This window comes from Galleria mellonella, unplaced genomic scaffold (assembly GCF_026898425.1).
Source record: "Galleria mellonella isolate WM207_F2 unplaced genomic scaffold, CSIRO_AGI_GalMel_v1 utg55, whole genome shotgun sequence".
Taxonomy (NCBI): Eukaryota; Metazoa; Arthropoda; class Insecta; order Lepidoptera; family Pyralidae; genus Galleria; species Galleria mellonella.
In genome coordinates, this window is record NW_026442115.1 from 4,499,366 (window position 1) to 4,515,376 (window position 16,011).

Below are 16,011 nucleotides of genomic sequence, written 5' to 3' on the forward strand. Positions count from 1 at the left end.
CTCGTTTTGTTTACAAACCTTCTTATAATAACTTTATTGATCACTTATGATTCACTTTACATAGTACAAAAGCACGGCTCGAATGTTGAAACTAATAACTAATCTTAAATAAAAAATATTTTAAAAAACTCTTAGATAAAGTATGGGGTTCTTCAAAAAGGGTGTATTGAGATTTCTTTTGGGTCGGCAATGCGCACGTGACATCCCTAGCGTTGCAGGCTTCAATAGACAGTGACCGTTTACCATCAGACGAGCTGTATGCTTGTTTGCCATCTTCGTGGTATAAAAAAAATATCTCGGATATATTATCAATCTTATTATTAATTTTTATTATATTTTCAAAAATAAATTTCAGTTATTTTTAAATTTTCAATCTGAGGTAGAAATTTATATAATTTATTATTATAATTTATATATAGTCAATCACAAAACTTGTTTTGTATTAAATATCCACACGGGCCCACTAATAATTGATTTTGGTAATACAGCGATTTAGCACATTGCCTCACATTCCTGTAATTGTGGTTTCGACCCCGCACAATACAAATATTTGCATTCATCGATATATCTGTTTATATTAAATATATACATTTTAAAAAATATTACAATAAAGAGATAATATTATGCCAGTCAGTACTCTGCAATAACAATCCAACAAGCTCTGCTTCTTTTGGAATTAGACTGCATTATATGTCCTATCCAGTATTATTTATTTAATTATTTTCCTCACACCCTTTCGGTGTATAAATTAAGGCTCTCAAGATGTTCTCCTTCTTCGAGTTCCACTCCTATCGGAGGTTGGACAACATGAGGACAATTCTAATGTTTGAAGCTATCGCTTATAAGAGCGAGCTTGTGCTACAGCTAACCAACTCCCGCAGTCTTCAGCCAAAAGTGCCGCCTCCTTCCAGCAACTCTTTTACCATCTTATCACAAGATATACAACCTATAATAAAACAACAATAGTTAAATCAAAAACAATCAACTAAATTATAATCAGCTGTCTATTTATATTCAGAATTGCTTAAAGAAAATATAATATTTATTTAATTATTTTATTCCATTAATATATATATATATATATATATATATATATATATATATATATATATATATATGTGTGTGTGTGTGAAAATATATATTAATTATTTTATTCCATTAAGACATCAATTAAGGTGATTCAGTGTCCCGTAATATTCGCTTCTTAACAACACATATAGGAACAACTACTAAATATACTCGTAAACTACGATTATAAATTGAAGCTAATTATTTATACACAAAAGCACAGTAGAAAGCTACAGTACCTGGGTGGTCCATAAGCCTATATTCTGCACAATCAGCTATCTATTACTCTACAGATAAAAATTATCGTAGCGTTAATCAAACGTGTGTGTGCTGAAAACAAATATATGTGGCAAATATCCAAATAAATTTTATAAGGTTTTGCTCACGTGAATCAAAATAAAAATTACCATTTATTAACTTGGGATATGGTCTATTTATGTACTAAATTTCATTCAAATCGGTTCAATTGAATCAAACATTCAATTCCTTAAAAACTTTCACTTTTACGATATTAGTGGGATAAATAAAATTATGGGATGATAATTACCATGATAAGTATATTATAAGATTAATTACTATATTGATTTACACTCGAAGAATGACAATGAAGGATGATAATTGAGGAAGAAATCTGGTTATTTAACCTGTCGCGGCGAATTTATTAGAAATTAATCATGACGGTTTCTAGGAACGACCACGTGGAGGTTGATCTAACTATTCTTTTTCATCTTCGATGAGTTTGTACCTTGTATTCTTTCCTGTCAATAGGGTCGCTAATGTTCATTGCTGACAATCGTTCAACTCTTCAAGAGTGACGGGAGTTATAAATCATTTATTTGGTCTTAATATATAAAAATCCCATGCCACTATGTTCGTTCACGCTATTCTTCTAAATTGCTCAATCAATTTTAATGAAATTTTCTGAATGTGAATTTTTATCCCGATCATAGAAAATGGAACAGATAGGTGGCAAACCATCTTTTCTGAGTCAGCTAATATTTGTTGTATTAATGCTTAACGTACTGACCGAAACACTAGAATTCGCCCAGATTAATTAGAATAAAAATTATCCATATCTACAAAGAGGATATATATATATATATATATATATATATATATATATATATATATATATATATATATATATATATATATATATATATATATATATATATATATATATATATCCTCTTTGGATATATATAGGATATAATATATATACATAGATAGGAGGATATACCATCCTATCTATGTACCAAATTTTATTTAAATCTATATAGCCATTTAATAGAATAACCAACATCCAAACATCTTTACAAACCTTTACATTCATAATATTAACTGTATCCCACGGCTTTACTCAAATGAATAAGGATAAAAAGTATTCTATGAGTTAATCTAGGTCATGGACTATTCGTGTACTAGATTTCATGCAAATCCGTCCAGCCGTTTAAGAGTGATTAAGCAACAAAAATTCCAACATGTAACCAGCCCAAACATCTTTGTAAACTTTCACATTTATTAGTAGGATTTTTCTACCATCAACAAACAATGATAATAGGTAATCACACATGAACAGACCGATAGCGACAGAATAGTTTTCATCTCATATATTTAATCTTTGCGGCGACATATATTAGAAGGTTCTACTGCCCTGAATTCCTGGCTGTATCTGAATACCATCTGTCTTTGTTGTCTTATATCTACTAAGTAAATATAATGATAAAACTTTATTTCTATGATAGGCATTTTATATTATATCGCATTTGTTTTAACTACATTTGCCCCTTACATTTATTAAAAAAGTCGTTTGCTTAGACACCTGCGTCCCATTCGTGTTTCTACCGTAAAGCAGTTTTGCATGGCTGTGTTTCGGTTTGAAGGGTATGATATGGCAGTGAATTTACAGGGTCCAGAGGAGGAATAACACCTGGGTCCTCAGGAATGGCAACGCATGGGAGGTATCATGGGCGAAACAGTACACTCTGTTATGTCCATGGTACCGCTCATATCTATAGATGACAGTTACCACTTTCCATCAGATGGACCGTCATCTTGTTTGCCATTCTAAGTTGTATAAAAAAAAAACTTTCAAAAGGAATAATTCCGAATGTGTGTATTAAAAGTCGTTTCTTCATCGAGTGGGGGGTCGTCGTACACTGCGTTTGCGTATGGGGTCGCCACTTAGAATCGTTCTTCCCTATCAGTTTTCGGTTCTTCAAGCTGTGACCAGCTCATTGCAACTTCAGTTTGTTTATCATTCAGGATATGTCAGTCACTATTAGGTAATTGAAACAAAATTAACATAAAGTAGCATTTACTAAAAAATGCATATATATTAAAAATAAAACAATTAATTAAAAAGTTGCAACTGCAATGTTTGAGTGTTTCAGACGAGGTATCAGTAACCAATCTCTATGCTAATGAGGCAAATTCACATTGGGCAGATTTCAGTGACTGTTCAGTTTATTGGCGGCCTGCCGATTTTGAGGCGCGGGGAGAATACAAGTCGCCCAGCACAGCGCGAACCTTATCGGTCATTGACCTTTACACCTAAACTGAGCCTCAGATCTCATTTAGTGCTCGCGTTTACAATCATGTACTTTCATTTTACAATATTTTCAGGGATCATTAAAATATCCCTTCACTTAATCTTATTAATAATTGTTAGTATTAAGTACCTATTATTAATATGTTATATTAATGCTAGCGTTTACCCGCATCGTCGTACGCGTGGGTTTTGGACACAGGCAAACTCTTCTAATTAGTGTATCAAGTTAGACAAACAGATAAACAGATATTTTTTTTTAAGTATATTATTTCGGGTTATATTGTTATTATTAAAAATCCCTCATGCCAAATTTTCTTAAATATTTCTTCTGTACAAACTTTGTCAGGATACAATTTTATTATATTTCATTTTTTCAATTTTATTAAATTCTAAGATTTTTTTAAATAAATAATTAATTATTTTATTCGTTATACACATAAATAGTTCCTTACAAGTTTAAAGATGTTACTATTAGCATAAGCGACAGCCCTAGTTCGGGTGACAGTTACTTAGTCCTACTGACACCGGTAAATCGGGGGCACAAAACGCTTTGTTTATATTGTAGTGATATAAAAAGTAGACAGCAATCTGGACGTCAGGTAGGCGCCGCCGAAGCCTTGACCCCTTTTCCCGCTGCGCTGGAATGGCGGCGGCTCGCGCACCGCTCACACAATGGACTATTCGGCGACACCCGAGCCGATCGACAGCACAACACTGTTGCGCTGTCGATCGGCAGTAAGAAAAAAACTCGGAGTACTCATTCAATTTTTCGATCATGGCCGATGCACAATTTTTCATTGGTCCATCTTGTCTATAAAGAAGATGCTCTGTTAAAACATCAAGTATAGGCACCACATAGCACAAACTTGGATAGTTATGTTTTGAAAGCATAACAGTGGCTTCATAAAATGGTTGAAGAAAATCTACCAATGCCTCTACCTTCTCTCAAGAAAGAATTTTGGCCTTCTTCGGAAAAAATGCTGGCCATGTATAATAAACTTTATCTAAAGGTCATTTATGTTCACTTGTTGACTTTTATGTTTTAATAAGGACCCAAATGACGCCTTTTCGTTTTGTTCACAATGTATAAAATCAACATCACCATGACGTGATTGATGCCTTTTCAAAATGGAGTGGTATGTTTTAATAGAAAATGTATGACGGCATACCTTGCACAACAATTTGTTGGTTTCTTTCTTAAAATATCACTATTTACAACTAATACGCGGCTTTTTCGACACCATAGAAGATGCTGAAGCATCATTTTCTGTAAGCGAAGTATCAATAGTATCAAACTCGATGTCTTCCAATGTTACATTATCTTCCTCAATCATTTTGTAAATCTAACAAACTTTCACCAGCAAACACTACAATAAAAACGTATTTTTATTTAAACCAGACAAACTGCACACTGATTCTGTCACGAATGGCGTATACAAGTAATTATAACAATAATATTAATAGTAATGTGGGTAGTTCTAATAACTAGCGATAACACTGGATCGGCGCGTTTAGTTTCCTCTATAGGACGAGGTACAAAATTGTAACAAAAATATGTTATTAAGCAGTGAAATTAATAAAAATACATTATTTTAATAACATATTTATTAGATTTATTTTGGAGCACAATGTTGTGTAGTGAGCCTTTAAAACAGAGCTCGAGTCGCGTCTCAAGCTTCGGAACTAGGACTCGAGACTGGGCTCGTGCCTTCGCAATATGGCTCGAGGCTGAAGCTCGAGCGTTCATAGGAGACTCGAGCCTTGAATGAGTCGAAGACTCGGGAGACTCGAGCCTTTTAACAACTCTAGTAACACGACATCGAATACGACCTTCTCCCCCTGACCGCTCGCTCCCAATTAAATAACGTCTAATCATTTAAAAATTATGTTCTTTTTTTTTATCTTTGTATAGTAAACAAGCGATCCGCCTTGACTTCGATAACAGCACTACTTATCAGGATATAGCAGTTTTTACATCTTCCTCCTCCTCAAGTTGGAGCAAATAATACACATTTATATTAATTTTGTCTGTGTACATATTGTTAATCTTTATAATCTGTATCATTCTTTGAAGGGAACAATAAAGAGCTTTCATTCATTCATTTACAAATTTTCATTAAAATCAGTTAAGCGGTTTCGAAGATAAACTTAAACGAACATTGTGATACGGGATTTTTATAATATTAATTTATAGTGCACGGCGTAGATGTTGAGACGTACAGACCGTACTCGCTTTGAACAAACTTCAGGATGAAGTCCAAAAAAAGTTGTCGAAAACGATAAATATGACAAGATCATTAAATTCCCATTGTCCAATTATACATAAACGTTTAATCAATTTGTGAATCGAGAGAAAACATATTACAAACAACACTCACATTTATAAACGTTTAATACCAATTATATTTAAAGGTATGTCGTGGAAATCACGGGCAATTCGCCAGCCAGACGACTAATAACGCAATAATGTCGGTATAATGACCTGACACCGTTCACTCTACCTGAGCCTCGTTCTGAAATAAATGCTAATAAAACGAATTTGACATAATCAGATGTCAACGGGCTCCTCTCGGGCCGGACATGTCTATTGTGCACGAAGCATCGATTTGTCAACTCGATAATCGATATAATCGTGACACGCTAAACTCGGTCACGATAGTATGTAATTAGACGAGTGTGGCGCGGGGCACGACGAGGCTAACAGAATTCGGGAGGCGGTGCGGGTCGTGGCCTGTTCGCCGTGTTGAATAAAACATAGTGTGCGCGCGCCGCGCCTGGCGCCACCGCCACCGCCACCGCGGCCGCACTTGTTCAACTCCACATTTGAACAATGGGTGAAATTTAGGACTAGACGCGACAGCCGATAGCTTCTCCGGAGGCTCGCCGACGAGTGATACTCAACTTGTGACTTAACAACAAACAAACTGCCAAAACAGTGGACATTGTTATACAATATTCAATATTGGAAAATAAAAACCCATAGTACTATAAATTATATTTGATTTTATTCCACAAAATGAACCAAACTTCAATATTGACAAAATTAATAATGGTTAAACATATTTCTATGTTTCACTTCAGCCGTTAACTGTCCACTGCTGGACATAAGCCTTCCCCATAAGGGGAGTTTTGCCAGTAGTTGCCACGCTTGGCAAGCGGATTTGCATCCGTAGTTAGAGTTTTAGAGATGTTTTAAGAGAAACGCTGCTGCTCATTCCTCTACCATTAAGTTCCCGTAGTCGCTTCTTACCACACCCATGGTAAAGAAAGGGATGGCCTGGCCTATTCTATACCGGGACCACACGGCCAGTATATATATTTAAATAACTCATTCGATTTTAAACACTTGCCATCAAAATCAATTAATTTGCGAAAATAATATGTGTCAAATACACATACAAAAACATGCATTCAAATTGAAAACCTTTTCTCCAAAACGAAAGGTTTAAAATTCAGATATAATATCGGCATTGGAATGTTTCGCGTTAGCGACATGAATTGTTAGTTCCAATAATGAATTGGAATTTAAAAGAAACCATTAGTTTGCTATTTTTATGAATATTTTTTTTTTATTATGCACAATACTCCATTGGTAATATGATCCGCCGCAAGAATGTCTATTCTGTGTAAACAAATTCAATAAGTGCGCAATCAACGACAATGTGAAACGTCTGCAATCATGCAATATTATTGTTGTGAAACAGTTCTCGCGAACTGTCGGTGGAGAAATAAATAATGCATATTACATTATTAATTTATAAATCGATTATTAAACAAACCTAATTTTACATGTAATAAATACTTCAGACAAACATAAAATAATGCAACCGACAGCTTAACTAGTTATATCATGCCAGTAAAATCTAAGCCTATAATTTACAATTAAAAAGGTCGGTATAACTTAATATTTTAAAGTAATAACGAAAACTGACAATTAAATAAAACATTATAAACATATTTTGTACATAAATAAATGGATAATCAATTATAGAAAGCAAATAAAACAGTTATCAAATTATAAGGTAACTCGTAGCAACTCCGTAGCGGCTTCGTAGTACCGTGTAGATCTGTTTATTAGGGGCCAATAACCATTTTGATACATTATTAATGATTAAAACCCCTTAAAGGAGTATCTCAAAAGTTCTAAAAGCCATGTTGTATTTACATCGAATGCATAGTAGTGATTAACCGTTTAAAAATGTAAAATGATCGACTTAATTACAGCGTGTTAATATGCGGGACGCGCGCTATGAGCACGTAGAAGCCATTAGTACGGAGGAACTTATGTCGCGGTCCGGCTCGGCGCATCTGCTACATATTAAACCGTCATAATCGAAACTATTTATCGAAAATCGTCAAGTAATATTCAATTTAAATATAATTTTGTTTGTTTGTAACACTTTATTGTTTCAGTAAAGTCTTAAATTATAGGAGAGAGAGTTCTTAGAACAACAAATGAGTACAGTACCGGACTTAGCTTATAAAAGGGATTTCTTCCTTTAATCTAAATTTTCTTTTATGCAATTTAGAATGACAAATAAGCTGACAGCCCACCTGATGGAAAGTGGTCACCTTCGCCTATCTGAACAGTACTATGGACATAACAGAGTACACTATATACTCCATGATATCCTTCATGTGTTGCCATTCATTTTTTATTTTATTATTTCAGCCGTTAACTGTCCACTGCTGGACATAAGCCTTCCCCATAAGGGGAGTTCTACCAGTAGTTGCCACGGTTGGTAGGCGGGTTAGCAACCGCGGTTAAGCTTTTAAAGATGTGTTAAGTGAGACGCTGTTGCCCATACCTCACCCTGCTAGTCAATATAAGAGATTAACGTAGAACTTTTTGCACGAGTAGCTCGCGCGAGTTTGCACAAGGAGACGCATACGGTCCGAAGTGTGAGCGCACTCCGCGTACGGTGGCGTACTCATTAAGGCGCACCACAGTAATTGAATACATAACGAGTTTTCGATGTGATGTGCACACACCCGATGTATTTCGGTAATTGCCCCGAGATGCTATCGCGCACCACATATTAATTATGAGCCAGAGCCGCGCATTTATTGACCTTATCTCCGGTGGGCCCTTGCGCTTTCTTTACATGCTTATTCGTTAATGAGGAAGGTGTGCGACACCGGAACGGAACGCGTTGGGAACAATCCCTCGACGTATCACTCCGATTGAACTATTGCCCGCCTACATTCATAGTTTTCTTAATAATATTAATCGCGTAATCGTAAATGATACGATTAAATTATTTCATAATGATTGCAGATTTATATCGTTACATATGAAATTTCTCATATCTTTTCTGAGAATCAACTAATTCAATTAGTTACATATATGTAACCAATTTTTCAATTATTCGAATTGTCATCTGTCCAACACAGTGAAGGGCAATCGTAACGTAACAACAACAGTTTCGCGTCATTGCGCTCATACTCGTATTGCACCCGGCGCAGCCGGCTGCTGCGACGGCCGCCTTACATTTAATTGTTTCGTGGACATCTTTTCGCCCGGCGAACAGTTGCAACATGAAAGGATCGATTCCAAAATAAGCGTATTACATCACGCTCCCCCACGGACGCATCCGTGTGCCCTGTATGGTTTATAAATAGCGAGTCGGCGGTCCCTTAAGGCGCGGGCGCACGTTTCCGGGCTGGAAGTGTGCCGCTTCCTCTGCGAGCGGTCGTTGACGCGCATGCATTGTCGCCGGCACATTCCCCGCCGCCGGCGGCGTCGCCGACGACGTTTTTAAATAGAGTACCGATTACGAACGTCTGGCTACGGCGCCGGGCACATGACCGCGCGAAAGTGCAGCGCCCGCCGCGTCACGGGCTATTTGCGACACCGCCGTCGACCGCCTGCGCTCGCACTCGCCTCGCCAAGTCACCATACCGTCGACTTTTCCTAAGTCCCAACTAAACAGCAACTACCGTCTCACAGCTGTCACATGTTTACAATATCAGCTTTAGGTGAATAAAATATTCTTGAAAGCTCATGGATCATATAGAATACATTGATGAGGGTCATCGTTGAAATCTTTTGTTCACTATCTAAAATTTGCATGACGACAGCGTATTTATAAGACTCTAACTTATCCTTCGGCATACTTATTAAGATCTAACTACTCACTATCTACCCATTTAAAGCAAGTCTGTTTATAATAGTTATATGGCGTTGAGATATAATCAAATGTCTTACTGAAGCATGCCACACGTATTTACTGTTTGTTGATAATAATATTGAACTTTAATTCTCTTTAACTATGTATTAAAATTACACCAGTCCAAACGTATAGTGAACAAAAGAGACGACCATAAATTATTGGCAAGTAAACACAATTCGTGACGATAGCACATGAAAGCAGCAGTGTCCTGTTCAGAGTGCACTACAGCAGAGTGTTGCGCTGCTGACGAGGCGACACGGAGGCAACGCAGTCTCGGGTCGCGGTCGCGGCTGAATAAATTCGGAGGGAGGCGCGCTGGAATGCGGGAGGCGGCGCGGCGGGGCGAGGGACGCGCGGGCGGGGGGGCGCCGTGCGACTGGCGCGCGCGCCTCTGTCCCACGGTCGCGCGGCCCCGCGCCCCCCGCCCCGGCCACTTTCTTTCGCGCCATAAAGGTCGTTTCAAATATTTCGGAATGCTGTTTGGTGACATTTCACCCGCGGGCAGCGGGGGAGCGGATGCAGCCTCTGGCACTCGACCGCGCGCTGTGCTCCATGCCGGTGCCCCCGAAGTGCACGTTACACTGCACTTCTCGCGCCCTACACCATACTATGCATTATGGGCAATTACATACTATTATAGTTCATTGAGATCTAATCTCATATTGACAATGCATTTTAGATTAAAAGATAACCATTCAAAACATCGCGTATTTATTCAATTACTAATCTTCAAATGCAGAATGAATGAAGATAAATAGACACGTTTAGTTCTTACCTGAATGTTAATATCTGTATCAAGTAGGATGTAATTATTAATAAAAATAATAACTTTACGGTACCTTTTCAAAATGAGAAGCTCACGTGTCATTTATTCGACTATTACTTGGATGTTAAGGCTCAGCGGTCTACTTTCCACGCTCATGTGTGAATTAAGTTTCTCCAATTAATAGATTCGTTCCAATAGCAAACAGCGAGTCGGAGAAAGCACTGGCGGTAGGGTCAACGTCCGGTGGAATTCACACCGCCCGATCGCCTTACCGTTTACGAAGAAATGTGGTGTTCATAAATTTTCAAAAAATCCGCCATCGTTTTCCTGTTCCAGGAAATCGAGGACGATGGCCGTGAGACGAAATGCTATGGTATGGTCTTCGTGTTGAGTTCACAGCGCGCTGTCCTAGCATAATGCGCGACGTTGCAGCGGTAGAGCGATACGAGCTGCGCGGTTTATTGAGTCGTGCGCCACTATGAATGGAATGCGGCGGCAGAAGTTGCGCAAGCAACTGGCAACTAGCTGTGCGCCGCTGCCGCTCGCGCACTCGGCGGAATGCGCACGGGGCAGGGGTGCGCGGGGGTGCGGGCGGCGCGGGGCGGGCCGGCCGCAGGCTGCGGGGCGCGCTGCAGCCTCCGCTGCATCACGCGGCCATTCACGCCGCGGCCGCTCTGTGCTCGGCGAAATAGCTCACCGTTAGAGCTGCGGAATGTTCGCTCTATCTCTATAACTGCGCCTGCGCTTCCACTTTACCACATACCATAGCAGAGTACAAGATGCGCTGATAACAAACAAGATCTCAGTTCTCGTCGACTGTGCCTTCTTTTACTTTTTATCTATTTACGTTACAATTTAAGTATGTGCATTCCATTCTAAAGGAATTTAGTAGCTTACATTTATAAAATGTTTAATGAAAGTAAATTTTAGATTATTTAATTTACTCGACTTTTAAGTGATACCCACTTTTTAAAGATTTTTCTTAACTTTATGGCCAGAGTAGACTATAAAATAGGTTATAACATTAAGCATTATAATTAGGGATCTTCTCAGATTTAATAAAAAAATTACCTTTACCATTATAATATGCATATTTGTCAAATGTTTACACATAATTTCAGTTAAAACTTGAAGGTATTTATTTATTCCATTTAGATACTCGTAATGATCATCTATAAGTAAGTTATATTATGAACACCGCCTTATATTTAACAATGACAGAATTTGCTCCATGCACACACGTGATGATGTGATTTATGAATAGAGATAGGCATAATAAAATAAAATTCGCGCAGTGCATTGTGTGCATTAAAGGCGCGGAGGTGTGAAGCCGTTGAGCGTTGTGTCCGTTGGTACACTGCGCACTATCAAAAGTCGGAGCGTCACCCGTCCTACATACTCATGGCCCCGTCGATTGTCGCCGTCGCAGCCCGACTCCATTTCACTTCACGAACTAAACTCCATTCTCGCAACATCGTTCTTTAAGTCTGAAGAAGTCTCGTTGGCCCGCGTCTCTCACGCAGCCCTACACACGTCGGTCTCCGAGCGGCTCACTGGCCGCGACATGACGTAACCGCGATTCTCATTGCCCCTCGCCGAACCACTCAATACGACAATGTTATGCGGCTGACCTAATGTTTATTATTCACACGATCTAATTCTGTCAAAAATGTTCAAGTGTAACACTTCCTATCGGCGCGTCTCATTTTTATTAGGGCACCCCGACTATAATACTTTCTATGTAGGTTTTTAAAATAATTATGTTGCATTGTCTTCTTACTTTATTGTATTCAGTGTGACGACAAAAAAATAGGACGTTTTAAATGTTCGTACTGAAAATTTGTCAAATACTGATTACAGTCACTATATTCGCAATTGGAGCATATGATATCGCACTCCGCAATATCTATTTACTATTTCCCATAGATGTGTGCAATTAGAGCAATGCTTGCGGGTGCGGGCGTAGGGTATGAAGTGTGGGATGCGCGGGGCGGGTGACACGTGTGGCCCACATAGTGCGCGCCCATTGAAGCTTCCGCGCCGCCGGACGTGACGTCACCGTCACCACGCACCTGCGTCCTCGCATTGTGTACTAGACTACGCATGACTAGCTACTACCCACCACCTCAACTTTCTCAACGCACTAATTATCATCTTTTGGAGGTGTTGCTTGACAACAGCACTTCTCTCTAAACTACAAAGAATGTATACTTGACGGCGTAATGACGTAAACTTTTTATATTTGCTACAGCGTCTTTTGTCATGCGACATGACATAGAAAATAATGGTGTCGATAAATTGGCAAAATAATTGTAGTGGCGCCGCGCGCCGCCAATGAGCGCCCCAACAAGGCCAGAGGCGCTTGCCCGCGCCATTTGTGGCCACGGCGCTGGCGGGCGCTGGCGCACTCTTCGCGTTACCTAATTAGTGTTGAGTGCCCACTTGCGGTGTGGGTGACACTGCTGCAATACTCCGTAGGCCCTGCCGCCTCCTTTATTACTATTTTAGTCGGCACTATTAAGTAATAGTCTAAATGAGCTCTAATTAATACATTAACGTACGGCGGTAGATAATGTGCTCCCACTCAACGATGTCCCACATAGTCTCCGAAGCGCGCCATATCAATGAGAAAACAACTTTGTGTTACAGATGGCAACAAACAATTAGCTGAAAGAAAGAGTGGTGTTCTTAGAGCACTAACGCGGACTGAGTCAGCATGATGTCATATGGTATGCGGTGATGCGGCTAATGGGAGCGTCCCGGCGCGCGCGCACGTCACGTCCCATTCCCGGCGCATACTTCACCCAATCGAGCGATGACAAAGCCATTCATATTCTTCCATTGTGCCTAACTAGTGTTAAAGTCTAGATTCCTATAATTCCACTGAAATTAACGTTCATAAACACAAGTAGCTCCACTACTAGTTATCAACAACTAGGTTACACCCTTGTCAAGCTTTAAATCTATCATTATGTATTAATATTGTAAGAGAATTTTAGCTATCTAACTATTATTGTCTATTGATATTGTAAGAAGAATTTTAACTATTATAGTAAGTACTTGAAGAGCTCGAGAAGAATGAAGAAAGAAACGAAGAAAAAGACAAGAAGCTACTGAAAACAAAAGGAATTACGAAACTGGTTTTCATAATGATTTGACAGATTGTTTCTTATTCTGAGATCATTGTGAAAGCTGATTTTGTTCCTATGTCAACGGGTTGATCGCACCGGCCACCAACACAAAAGAAGCTGTCGTTGTAGATAACTTAGGCATTGTTGTATTTCTATGTATTGTATTGTGTTTTTATAGAATTGGTTGCATGTACCGTCTTTTTGTAACAACTGTGACAATTCTAATTTATTGAATGTATTTTTATCACTCAAACACTATTAATTTCTAAATTTTTTAACATTAATATCATTGTTAATTTGACTGTTTTTATGTTCTTTATTTTTACCAATAATTAATATTATTTTAGAATATTGGAAACTATGGTTAAGCCAAATTTACATTACGAAACTAGATAAGTTTCACGACAATAATTTTATCAACGTTTTCATATGATAAATCTAATTTGGTAATAAATCCACCAATTTCATGAAACCAAATCAGTTTCGTACTCCACACTTTTTATGATAAAAATAATCATGCAAAAATAATCATGTGAATACATAGAACAACGAAAAGCTACAAGTCACTTGTTTTTTGCCTTTTTACCCACATATTAATACACTATACTCTATACGAACACGTAATTAAATATTAGACGACAAGATTTATTGGTTTGAAAATGCTATTCCAACAACCGAAATTAATAAGAACTATATATTTATTTTTGTCTAATATGTATTAAACATGTGTTTAATATAACTACTGTAATCGTAATTATATAAGTTATAAAATAATTGGTACAAGTCATTATAAATGGAAGACTTATAATAATCATGCAACACATGGATTTACTAAAGGTTTTAAAAGATTTGTTCTTTTCTTTATTGTAATTGTTTAGCAAGTATGTACCTCAACTCCTCGAGTATAGTGTTGATATGTATTGTTTTTAAACTAATATTAATTGTTACAACAATTTTTGATAATAATAAAGATATTATTATCAAAAATTGACAAGACTCTATAAAATGATATTTGTGTATTAAAACACGCAATAAAAATGAAAGAAGACAACTAGAATTTTATCATGTCAAAAGTTTAGAAACTCTAGGGCACATAACTACGTAACTACCTACAGGTATGCTTAAAATTTTAATAGCGTAAGTAGTTGTAAAATTATATTGTCACTCTCCATTTTACGAAAACTAACAAGGTACAAATAACACAATTAAATAATCCTTCTCTAACGCACCACCGTGTACGATCCTCTATCTATTCACATCATCCTTCCACATGCAAATTCCACTACAGAATATTAAGAACATTCATAACATTAACTTACCGAAGTGTCACAACGTTGCAAATTAGATCAAAATTTTAATACAATATACAATTTCGCAATTTTCAGTGTTTCTAATTATTTAAAAAGCTCTTATCTAGCGATCTAAAACGTCAATCACGCAATCATATTCATATTAAGTTGTCAATTAAAGTTTGAATTTTGTTGGCAAAAATGTATTTTACATAAAGCAAAATACAAAGTAGTTGTAAAGTTTTTCATTGTACGTTTATACGCAACATATTTAATGATTAACGTTTTAGTTCGTTAGTAGTGCACATTTTTAAACAAGTAATCAATCAAATATATTTAAAAATAGTTGCCATATTTTTTATACAACTTAGAATGGCAAACAAGCTGACGGACTACCTAATGGAAAAGTGGTAACCGTCGCCTATAGACATGAGCAATAGCATGGACATAACAGTACTGTTTCGCCCATAATACCTCCCATGCGTTGCCATTCCTGAGGACTTAGATGTTATTCCTCTGTACCCTGTAAATCCACGCCATATCCCACCCTTCAAACCGAAACACAGCCATGCAAACACAACTGCTTCACGGTAGAAACACGAATGGGACAGAGGTACCCAGGCAATCGACTTTTGTACAAAATCTCCCTCTGGTAACTTCGGTAAATTTAAATATTAAACGCTCTTTAATTGTGATTTCATTGTGTATCTAAACGTGACGTGAAAATAGTGTCGCGAGGCTGACCTGGCCACGATTTCAGCGATACTTAAGGGTTTGTTGGACTTTTACAGAGTTAAGCTCGCCTGTTGTACATCTTTATTTAAAATAAATTATAACAATGTAATTTTTGTGTACAATAAAATATAAATGAATAAAAATTTATAATGCGTTAAACTAGTTTCGTAGTGTAAATTCGGCTTTATAATAGCGTGTATCTATTACATCAAAAACTATTACTATTGATCCATTTATTTTTGAATAGACATGGAATCTTATTTTGGTAAAAAAAAAATATATTAATAACTTTAGTAAG

The 16,011-nt window shown here is 37.4% G+C and overlaps 1 protein-coding gene across 5 annotated transcripts in view; it reads left to right on the forward strand.

Annotated features, from left to right (window-relative positions):
* LOC113521438 (uncharacterized) overlaps nt 1-16,011 on the forward strand; it is a 121,398-nt gene that overhangs the window by 98,836 nt on the left and 6,551 nt on the right. For 2 of the 5 annotated variants that reach the window (XR_008253305.1, XM_031912690.2), the window contains one exon: nt 13,208-14,389. The exons of the other annotated variants lie outside the window; for them this stretch is intronic. The gene's annotated coding sequence lies outside the window, so the exon portion shown is untranslated. Of the gene's footprint in view, nt 1-13,207; nt 14,390-16,011 lie in introns of those variants that run through there. 5 annotated transcript variants of the gene reach the window in all.